This window comes from Schistocerca nitens, chromosome 3 (assembly GCF_023898315.1).
Source record: "Schistocerca nitens isolate TAMUIC-IGC-003100 chromosome 3, iqSchNite1.1, whole genome shotgun sequence".
NCBI lineage: Eukaryota > Metazoa > Arthropoda > Insecta > Orthoptera > Acrididae > Schistocerca > Schistocerca nitens.
Window position 1 is genome coordinate 489,094,761 of NC_064616.1, and position 10,083 is coordinate 489,104,843.

The window sequence follows — 10,083 nt, forward strand, 5'->3', positions numbered from 1 at the left end:
TGTGCAGTGGTGCGGTCCACGACTTTAAAAGGACGGAGCAAGTGCTGGAGCGTCAGTCACCTCGGCTCTCTCTGTAGTTGGCTGGACGGTATTCAGCCGAAATATTAGAAGAAGTCAAATTTATGTGGGTGCATGCCCGAAATTTTATGGATTAGTGACATTAGCTGCCTGTGGGAACTGATTTAAATCAATGAGGAAAGTCGAGAATTTCTACCGGTTAAAATGGCTCTGAGCACAATGGGACTTAACTTCTGAGGTCATCAGTCCCCTAGAACTTAGAACTACTTAAACCTAACTAACCTAAGGCCATCACACACATCCATGCCCGAGGCAGGATTCGAACCTGCGATCGTAGTGGTCGCGCAATTCCAGACTGTAGCGTCTGGAACCCGTTGGCCACACAGGCCGGCATTTGTACCGGACCGGGATTCGAAACAAGGTCTCCTGCTTACGAGGCAGATGCGCTGACCACTGCGCCATCCGGACACAGTGGTCATCGCAACTGCGCGGACCACCCTAGCACCCCTCCCGTCAGGTCCAAATTCTCAACTTATCCACAAGTAACTAATTTAGTGCCCCTTGCCCATTATCTTCATTACTCGCGGCATTTCGCCAGTTCCTGTAAGTGTTCGAATGTGCTGCACATATGCACTGAAGTCGTCAGTTTGTTGTCTTTAGCTTAATTGTATATTTGTGGTGTCTGTTCTTTCAGACATGTAAGAAAGGACAAGTACCACATATACGCAAAAGACTGCGTTTGGAACGATGCCGTGACCGAGAAGCTTGGGCTATTCGTGAATGACGTCTTATTGCGTTCAGTGATGAACCACGGTTCTGCAATACCCAGATGTATAGTGGTGACCTAGGAGGTATACCATTCTTCCAATGTTTTGGAGAGACACAGCGGTTTCACACCTGGCGGTATGGTGTGGGGAGCCATCGGGTGTGACATCAAGTCACAGCTGGTAGTGACTGAGGGAACTCTGACGGCATAACGACACGTCAAGGGTATCCTGCGCCCTCATGTCTTAACTCTCACGCGACAGTATCGTCTGAGACACCGCCCACTCGTTCATCAATGGCACGTGTCTCTGTGAACTGTCTGAGTAGTGTTGGGGTATTTCTCTGGCACATAAAGATTCCCAAGCCTGTCAGCAGGAGAATATGAGTGGGACGTAAACTCTGTCCCTGTGTCAGAAATAACATCACATACACTCTCAACCGGTGGAGTTCCGTTTTGTTTCCCCCTCTCTTTGTGGGCGAGTCACTTTTTTGGTCACGCACTATACGCCGATTTCTGATTAATGGAGACATGTCACTGTCTAATAATTGTTAAACCATTGTTTTTCTACTCTGCCAAGGGTAAAAACTGAAAAATCGGGAGGTGCATGAGGTTCGACGTACGGGAAAAATCTGATTCGAAGCGAACGACGTAAGAAACGTGTGCCGGCGGGAGGCGGCTGTAGTTATTCATTAGTCACTATTATGGTTCTCTCCCCCCGTGGTAAGCTGGAGGTGGAGCGGCCTTGAAGAGGGTGAGAGTCCCGCACCAGCCGCCCAAGCTGCTGCGCTGGTTCATCATCACTGTACCTAACGCTCACGTAAACTGTTATGCAGTCGTCAGCCCTATGCTTGCCCTATGTCACTTTCAGTTTCATTGGCATTATTACAATAACAAAAATAACATTGAATAACTTCATTCCTCGGTTTGCACTGGAGTAAGTGAGCAAAAGGTGGAACGAGTCACAATATGCACCGATCATAGGATGCTGATTAAGGAACTAAAAATCACTACAAGCCACCTTATCTTCTTGTGATGGATGGTACTTTGTGTATCATCACAGTTACGCCCTCTGCATCCGCTCCCCCTACACCCTTTGCCCAATACCTGTTCATTTGCAAATGATATTCATGAATAATGATTACCAATTAGGCTACATAGAAGGTCACATTTTACTGCCGTTATAATTTCATAAGGTATTTGTGGGAGAAAATACTATGTTTCTTGATACTGCTTGTAACAGCAAACTTATTCATAATGCACGACGTCTCAGTTGTAAAGTATACCTCTGGAACTGACTGATAATGTCCCGTGGTGCTCTTACTCTAAGCCCCGCGGGATTAGCCGAGCGGTTTGCCGGCACGGTAGCTCAGCGTGTTCGGTCAGAGGGCTAGCTGAGTTAATGGATCAACAACGAACTGAAGCGGGTGTCTTTCGACGTCCGCCCAGAGCAAATACAACGAACGAAAACGAATAAAATGAGATTTAAAAAACAAAAAGCAAAAAAAAAAAGCGGTCTGAGGCGCTGCAGTCATGGACTGTGCGGCTGGTCCCGGTGGGGGTTCGAGTCCTCCCTTGGGTATGGGTGTGTGTTTGTGCTTAGGATAATTTAGGCTAAGTAGTGTGTAAGCTTATGGACTGATAACCTTAGCAGTTAAGTCCCATAAGATTTCACACACTTTTTTTTTCTTACTCTAAGTAAACAAACTTGTAACGCCTAATTCGTCTCTAAATCCAGTAATGCTCCCAGGGGAGAGTTTATAGGTGATGAGCAATAATAGATAATAAAGTAATGAGCCATAAATATCTAGTACCTAGTTAGTGGATCTATAAACACTTTTTTTACGATCTGGTCTCTTAATCAGTGTATGTTCAACTGCCTTCTGCTTTGAGGCTTATGATGAAAACCAATGAAGATCCTAATGGGAATGCAGAAATTACAACAGAGGAATTAGAACTTCACTTATTAGGACATAAGGTGTTGCTGCCTATTATTGTCGCAAGTTTGTTAATGTCGTTAGAATGTTACCCAATGGAGAGTTATTTTGTATCCTCGCTGATGGTAACATCTGCCCGTTCACCTCAAGTGATTTAGCGTAACTTGAATTAAGCTAGTGAGACCAGGACTAGAACACTGCAACTCTCAAATAGCAGCTGGTCCGTCTTCCACATAAAAGTCGTAACAAGAGAAACGAATATAAGTGCGTTATGAGTACCGAATATCGCACTTCGTTACAATTAGCGACAATGCGCAAGGTTGCGGCTCCAGGAATGTAACTCAGTCTTTGTCTTTAGTGTGATCAAGGATTCGTATGACAGTAAGTTTCGCATGTTTCAAGGAATCACGCAAGATGGTAAAAAGAACATTGATTTCCCGCTAACATAAATATTTTTACTGTGCTTGTCATTTTGTGATTCTTTAACTGCCTGTAGTTGTAGACAGACACATTGTGACAGAAATGCAGATAATATTACTGAAAAAGGAACAGCACCTGGTATGTCCCTTAACATCGTTTGATTCTTCGGGATTAATCGTTCACTGCTTTTTATTCGTGAGAGGATTCGCAGTTGTTAGTAATGACCATTTTGTGATGAATGAAAGTTTGTGATAGGCCAGAACTCAGACCCAGATCTGTTACTTCTTGCAAGCAGTCGTATTTTCTTGTGATCACATCGTACCGACTCAGATTTTTACTGTCACTAATCTGGCCTTAAATTACTTTCGGACAACACGACTAGAGGGTCTTCCGCGGGGTACGTACCACTGGCGCAAATATTTGCATGAGGATCGTGACTTACACTACCACACGGATATGTACCAACGGAATTCAATACAATGAAATGAGACTGAAATGTCTGTGTGTAATATCGGCCACAGAATTGATTCGAGGAAACTTGACTAATTACACGATATGGAGGCCAGTGGCCGAACTATTTTCCCATATAAGATAGCAAGTTTTCGTGGTATTGGGCTTATGTAAGGAGACCAATGTTCTGTGTAACACTTACCAAGCATTTCAGTTTTACACATAGATTCCATAACGAATAGCAGACGAGTTCTTAATTAGTACATATCTCTGTTCACTACATTTAGTGGCCGAAAGAGTCGGGGAAACAAATCGACGGATAATGAATAAAATATTAAATATTGTGATTCAAGTTGGTTTTGATTTGAGACAGATTTTTTTCTTATTGATTTTTGTGGTTCCACGTCGGACAATGACTTGCTCATCCATACTGGGACGGATCGTTGTGCTAGACTATTCGCACGAGAGAGAGACGAAAATCAACCACGGGGACGATATTGCCAGTTGACACATCGCCTGGTCACTCAATACGGAGAGAACTGGCCAGCACTGCCTTCGTACCTCATTCAGATAAAGACGTATTAGACCCTGTCAGACGACGCCTGGCTATTCTTGTTCCCCCTCCACAATACTACACGAGATGCAAGGTGTTCTCTGAATACAATGGAGGAAGATAGAAATCGAGATGGTTCGTACCCATCTAAGCAGGATGCAGCGTCATTGTCAAGAGTGAAGCGTTGTACGAAGTGATTATACTGCACATTTGAGCTTGATTCACATCTTTTTATTCCACCGTTATCGATCTCATACGCGATCAGCATCATAAAATATCGCTTTCATCGGACAACGTTATGCAACTTCGTTTCATCAATACACTGTAAACTATTACGGTCTTTTTCTTTTCATCCCTCTTCAATATTTTCCCTTTCAAAGAATGTGAACCCATTCATGTATTCCGGTTGTTTCCATCCCTTTCTATTCAGAAGCTTTCCAGTACTCGTTTTAATCATTGTCTTGCGCTTGAAAATAAAGTTCGACATTCTCTTATTTCACATTCTGTTTACACGCTCATTCACTAACACTACGTTACACTTTATGTTTTTGTTGATGGTAAAGATAGTACGCTCCACTATGATTTCTACCGTGTTTCGATTGCCTTAAGGCAATATACAGTATGTCAGCTGCCACCTTTCAGCTTTCGATCCTTTTGATCATTACCTAAATTTCCAAGCCACGATGAAGTACTAGAGCGGACAAAACTTGGCAAGGTTCATATCTTCAGCTGTCTTGAAAATTAACTTGTTATTCAACACATAGCATGGAATCTCTTTTCTTTTATCTGCTCATACCTGTAGCGATACTAACTGATATCACTGCCTAAACAACTAGAATGATAAACTTTTTGGGTTAATATGTGCTAATTATTACGAAAATCAATATCAAACCTATTATTCTCTGACGTACTACTTACCTTAATACTATCAGTTTTGCTACACGAGGCCAGCAATATCACTTCCAACAAAATGTCAGATTTTTTGCAAATTACTCCCTTTATGGTTTTTCTCAGCGAACTGTCTTGCAGTAGTCATGGGCTGAATAAATAAATAATTGTATTCCTCAGTTCCCGTGCCTGCCGTTGGTACTCGAATAGCAATACTGAAGGGCAGCGCGATGGCACGTTATCTTCTCGGAAGATTCGTTATTGCAAGCTGTCACGCCATTTTTCTGATGTATTCGTGAGAAGAGTTCCAGACCGTGTGCATTTCCTGTACGGGCACCGGTGTAAGGCTCAGCTTTATGGTTTAGTATCCCATTACCTGAATTTCATTACCATATATCAGATGATTAACTGAGAGAAATTTCAATAATCGGTTATACACTCTATGTCGCGTCAACTATGGGCGATCTATTTTTTTCGTCACTTTCCCGGTTTGACGTTTCTGCAGATAACGCTCGTCATTAATCTTTTTTGTTTTTTTTTGTTTTTTTTTGTGACATGTTACTTATTGCTCTACAATCTTTACTGAAAACTGGTGAGCCACTCAAAAATCGTACTCCCACTCCACAGTAATGCATCTGCCTGATGCACATAATAGAACCGATGTCATTCTTTAAACAGGCATCCCTATTTGTTTGGTCAAATAGTGGGATATATACTTTCAGAGTGGTGCACGAAATGTGTTACCAATTGTTTCTTTCACAATTTACGACGCACATTAGATATCCCGCTGGGCTCTCTACAGCAGTACCAGCAGACATGGAAAAACAAATGAGTTACGAAATGACGTGTAATTCACGATACTGCTGCTAGAAGACTAGTAAGCAGCAATGGCTGATAATGGAAGACTGACGACACAGCAACGATCGGCAATTATGTTACTTTTTCATGAAACGAAAAGCTTTTTGTGACTCAGAGGCGTTTTCGACAACAGTTTAACACACGATGGGCCCCTTGCAAGAAGACCATCCACAGGTTGTACGATAAATTTGTACAGGAAGGAACAGTATTGGAAGCGAAGCGACCTCGGCCTAAGCGTGTTTGTTCGCCGGAGAATATTGAAGCGGTACGAGTTGCTGTACAGAGAAGTCTCGGGAAATCGTGTAGAAAGGCAGCAGTGCAACTGGGAATATCCAGACGCTCCGTTCAACGCATTCTTAAAGGTGACCTCCATGTGTACCCATACAAGATGACCTGTGCACAGAAGCTCACTGAAGAACACAAGCAGCAGAGACTACTGTTTGCTCAGTGGGCAAAGGATAGGGAAGAAACTCTCAACAACGTTTAGTTTTCAGACGAAGCGCATTTTCATTTAGACGGTGTGGTTAACAAACAAAATGTACGCTTTTGGGCCATTGAAAACCCACAAGTGCTTCATGAACGACAACATTATGCTCCGAGGATTACAGCATGGGCAGCAATTTCCAGTCACGGACTTATTGGACCCTTTTTCTTTGAAGGAACTGTGAACAGCGAGCGTTATTTGAGCATGCTTCGCAATAGCTTCATTCCGCAGCTTCTTGCTACTGCCTTGCCCTCCAACACGCAGTGGTTCAAGCAAGGTGGAGCACAATGTGTTAGAGGTTTTACACGAGCCTTTCGACATGCGGATCATTTCACTGAGGTTCCCAGGTCGCTTCAATGATGGACTCAATTGGCACCCCAATAGTCCAGACCTCAATCCACGTGACTTTTTTCTTTGGGGCTACCTAAAGGAAAAAACTTTCCCGAAACGTCCACGTTATTTAATGGAGCTCAGAAGACTTATTCTTCAGCTTGCAGTGAAATTACGGAAGACATGTGCCGTAGGGTAATCACTAACTTCAGTGTTCGTTTGAAGGAAGTTAGGAAACGAAATGGTGGACATATTGAGCATGTGCTGAGTTAAAACAAATCTCCATGGACGGCTCTTCATCGTAGTATATGTTCCTTTCAGATTGTACTGACAATAAAGTTTATATTCAAAAACAAAATAGTAACACATTTCACGCGCCACCCTGTATATACACATAAAAAGGGAAATCTGTTCCAACAGTTGATATACAATAACACAAAGAACGTAACAAACAAATGTGGGACAGAGAAAAGAAATTGACTTATTGTACATTTATTTTTGTTTTAGACTCGTGTACATAATATGAGAACATGACATGTCGTGAACGCTCTGTCCAATGAGCTAATGTAGTAGAAGACCACCTTTGTGAGACCGAAAAAGATAAAATCAGTCGAAACCTCCATCAAGGTGTAGCATCTTAATTAATCATTCGTATTATTTCCACTGGTTTCCTTTCTTCTTCACTCCTTAGATGTATACCTTCATTCCTCTTTCTGTCGGTCCATGTAACTTTAAACATTTTTGTTCAAAAAAGCATTTCAAAGCTGTCCACGTAGTTTTCCTTTTCATTTTTCACTTTCCATGATTTGCTGCCAATATAATACTGCACTCGAGACGGAACACCCTGCGAATTTTTCTTCAGTTCTTTCGGAATTCCTTTGCTGCTAACAAGCTTTTCACCAGGTCGAAATTTTCACTTTGCAGCGTAGTGTGTGAACGTCCTGGCAGATTAAAATTGTGTGCCGGATTTTTTTTTTGTTGATCTCATTTTGTTCTATATTGTTCGTTGAATTTTTTCGGGGTTGACACCCGATGACACCCGTTCAGGTTCTTCGTTGATCCGTTCACTCAGTTTTTTATTACAGAGGGTAGCTAATCCTCTGACTGAACACGCTGGGCTACCGTGCCGGCGATCGACTGAGCTACCCAAGCACGGCTCACGACCCATCCCTACTGCTTTACTTAGGCCACTATCTCGTCTCCTACCTTCCAAACTTCACAGAAGCTCTCCTGCGAACCTTGCGGAACTAGCGCTTCTGAAAGAAAGGATATTCCAGAGACATGGCTTAGCCAAAGTTCCCGAGTTCGAGTGTCGGTCTGGCACACAGTTTTAATCTGTCAGGAAGTTTCATCTTTCACCACTTAACTATCTCTTTCATCTATATATCCTTCCTCTTTCTTATACACAGCTTCCATTGTCTGTCACCAAACGTTCCTACTATATGTTCCAACGTATTTCCCTCTAATGATCTTCTGATAGTTTCACGGAACTTCCGTGTTTTGCGAACATAATCACCGACGTATTTATTATTTTTATCCTTAGTTCTCCTATTATTATGCCTCTTCCTTTTCTAATAATCTGTCTATTAATTTCTCAGTATAGGTATTGTAAAACACTGGTGACAGAAAACATCCTCATCTAACACTTCTTCCAATATTCCTCTTAGCTGTTTCTTTATTGTCAGTCCTTGCTATCGCTTTTTGTGTTGTGTACAGTGCCGTTTTAAGTCTTCTGTTTTTCCAGTCTATTTTAACATCGATGAAAGTCTTCAGGAGAGAATACAAATCAACTCCGGCAAGCATCTTTTGGTTCAAATGGCTCTGAGCACTATGGGACTCAACTTCTGAGGTCATTAGTCGCCTAGAACTTAGAACTAGTTAAACCTAACTAACCTAAGGACATCACACACATCCATGCCAGAGGCAGGATTCGAACCTGCGACCGTAGCGGTCGCGCGGTTCCAGACTGCAGTGCCTAGAACCGCACGGCCACTTCGGCCGGCCAAGCATCTTTTCGCGGTCAACAAAAGCAATGTATATATTTTTGAAAAAAAAAAAAACGATATCACATTTATGGAGAATAGTGATTGACAGATGGTATATTTCTTTTTGTTTTACACTCGGTCTCGTAATATGAGAACATGACATGTGGTGAGAGTTCTGTCCACCAAGCTTCGCTAATGACGCGTGGAGCCTGAAGATGGCCAGTATAAGACCGAAACAGATCTTGTCGGTTATCATATATGCTGCTTTTTTACGAAGGTAGTCGTCTTCCGCTTTTAAACTTCCTATGTTTCCAATTGTCTTCCTAAAGGCCTCTTGAATTCATTGCATATTTAGCATCTTTCATCCATCTTCTCAGTGGTCTTCCAGGTTTTCTTCGCTCAACTGGAGTCCATTCATTGGTTCTTTTTGGCTGTAGTTATGATTCATTCATTGGAAGTAGTGATATTAAGTTACGAGGGCAGATCAATAAGTAATGCAACACTTTTTTTTCTGGAACAGGGGTTGTTTTATTCAGCATTGAAATACACCAGGTTATTCCCCAATCTTTTAGCTACACAACACTATTTTTCAACGTAATCTCCATTTAATGCTACGGCCTTACGCCACCTTGAAATGAGGGCCTGTATGCCTGCACGGTACCATTCCACTGGTCGATGTCAGAGCCAACGTCGTACTGCATCAATAACTTCTTCATCATCCGCGTAGTGCCTCCCACGGATTGCGTCCTTCATTGGGCCAAACATATGGAAATCCGACGGTGCGAGATCGGGGCTGTAGGGTGCATGAGGAAGAACAGTCCACTGAAGTTTTGTGAGCTCCTCTCGGGTGCGAAGACTTGTGTGAGGTCTTGCGTTGTCATGAAGAAGGAGAAGTTCGTTCGGATTTTTGTGCCTACGAACACGCTGAAGTCGTTTCTTCAATTTCTGAAGAGTAGCACAATACACTTCAGAGTTGATCGTTTGACCATGGGGAAGGACATCGAACAGAATAACCCCTTCAGCGTCCCAGAAGACTGTAACCATGACTTTACCGGCTGAGGGTATGGCTTTAAACTTTTTCTTGGTAGGGGAGTGGGTGTGGCGCCACTCCATTGATTGCCGTTTTGTTTCAGGTTCGAAGTGATGAACCCATGTTTCATCGCCTGTAACAATCTTTGACAAGAAATTGTCACCCTCAGCCACATGACGAGCAAGCAATTCCGCACATACGGTTCTCCTTTGCTCTTTATGGTGTTCGGTTAGACAACGAGGGACCCAGCGGGAACAAACCTTTGAATATCCCAACTGGTGAACAATTGTGACAGCACTACAACAGAGATGTCAAGTTGAGCACTGAGTTGTTTGATGGTGATCCGTCGATCATCTCGAACGAGTGT

General features: G+C 42.7%; 1 non-coding gene across 1 annotated transcript; it reads right to left on the reverse strand.

Moving 5' to 3' along the window:
• Positions 1–413: 413 nt before the first annotated feature.
• Trnat-cgu (transfer RNA threonine (anticodon CGU)) lies at positions 414–486 on the reverse strand. Its single transcript has one exon. It is a non-coding gene; the product is annotated as a tRNA-Thr (tRNA).
• Between the last annotated feature and the right edge of the window lie 9,597 nt (positions 487–10,083).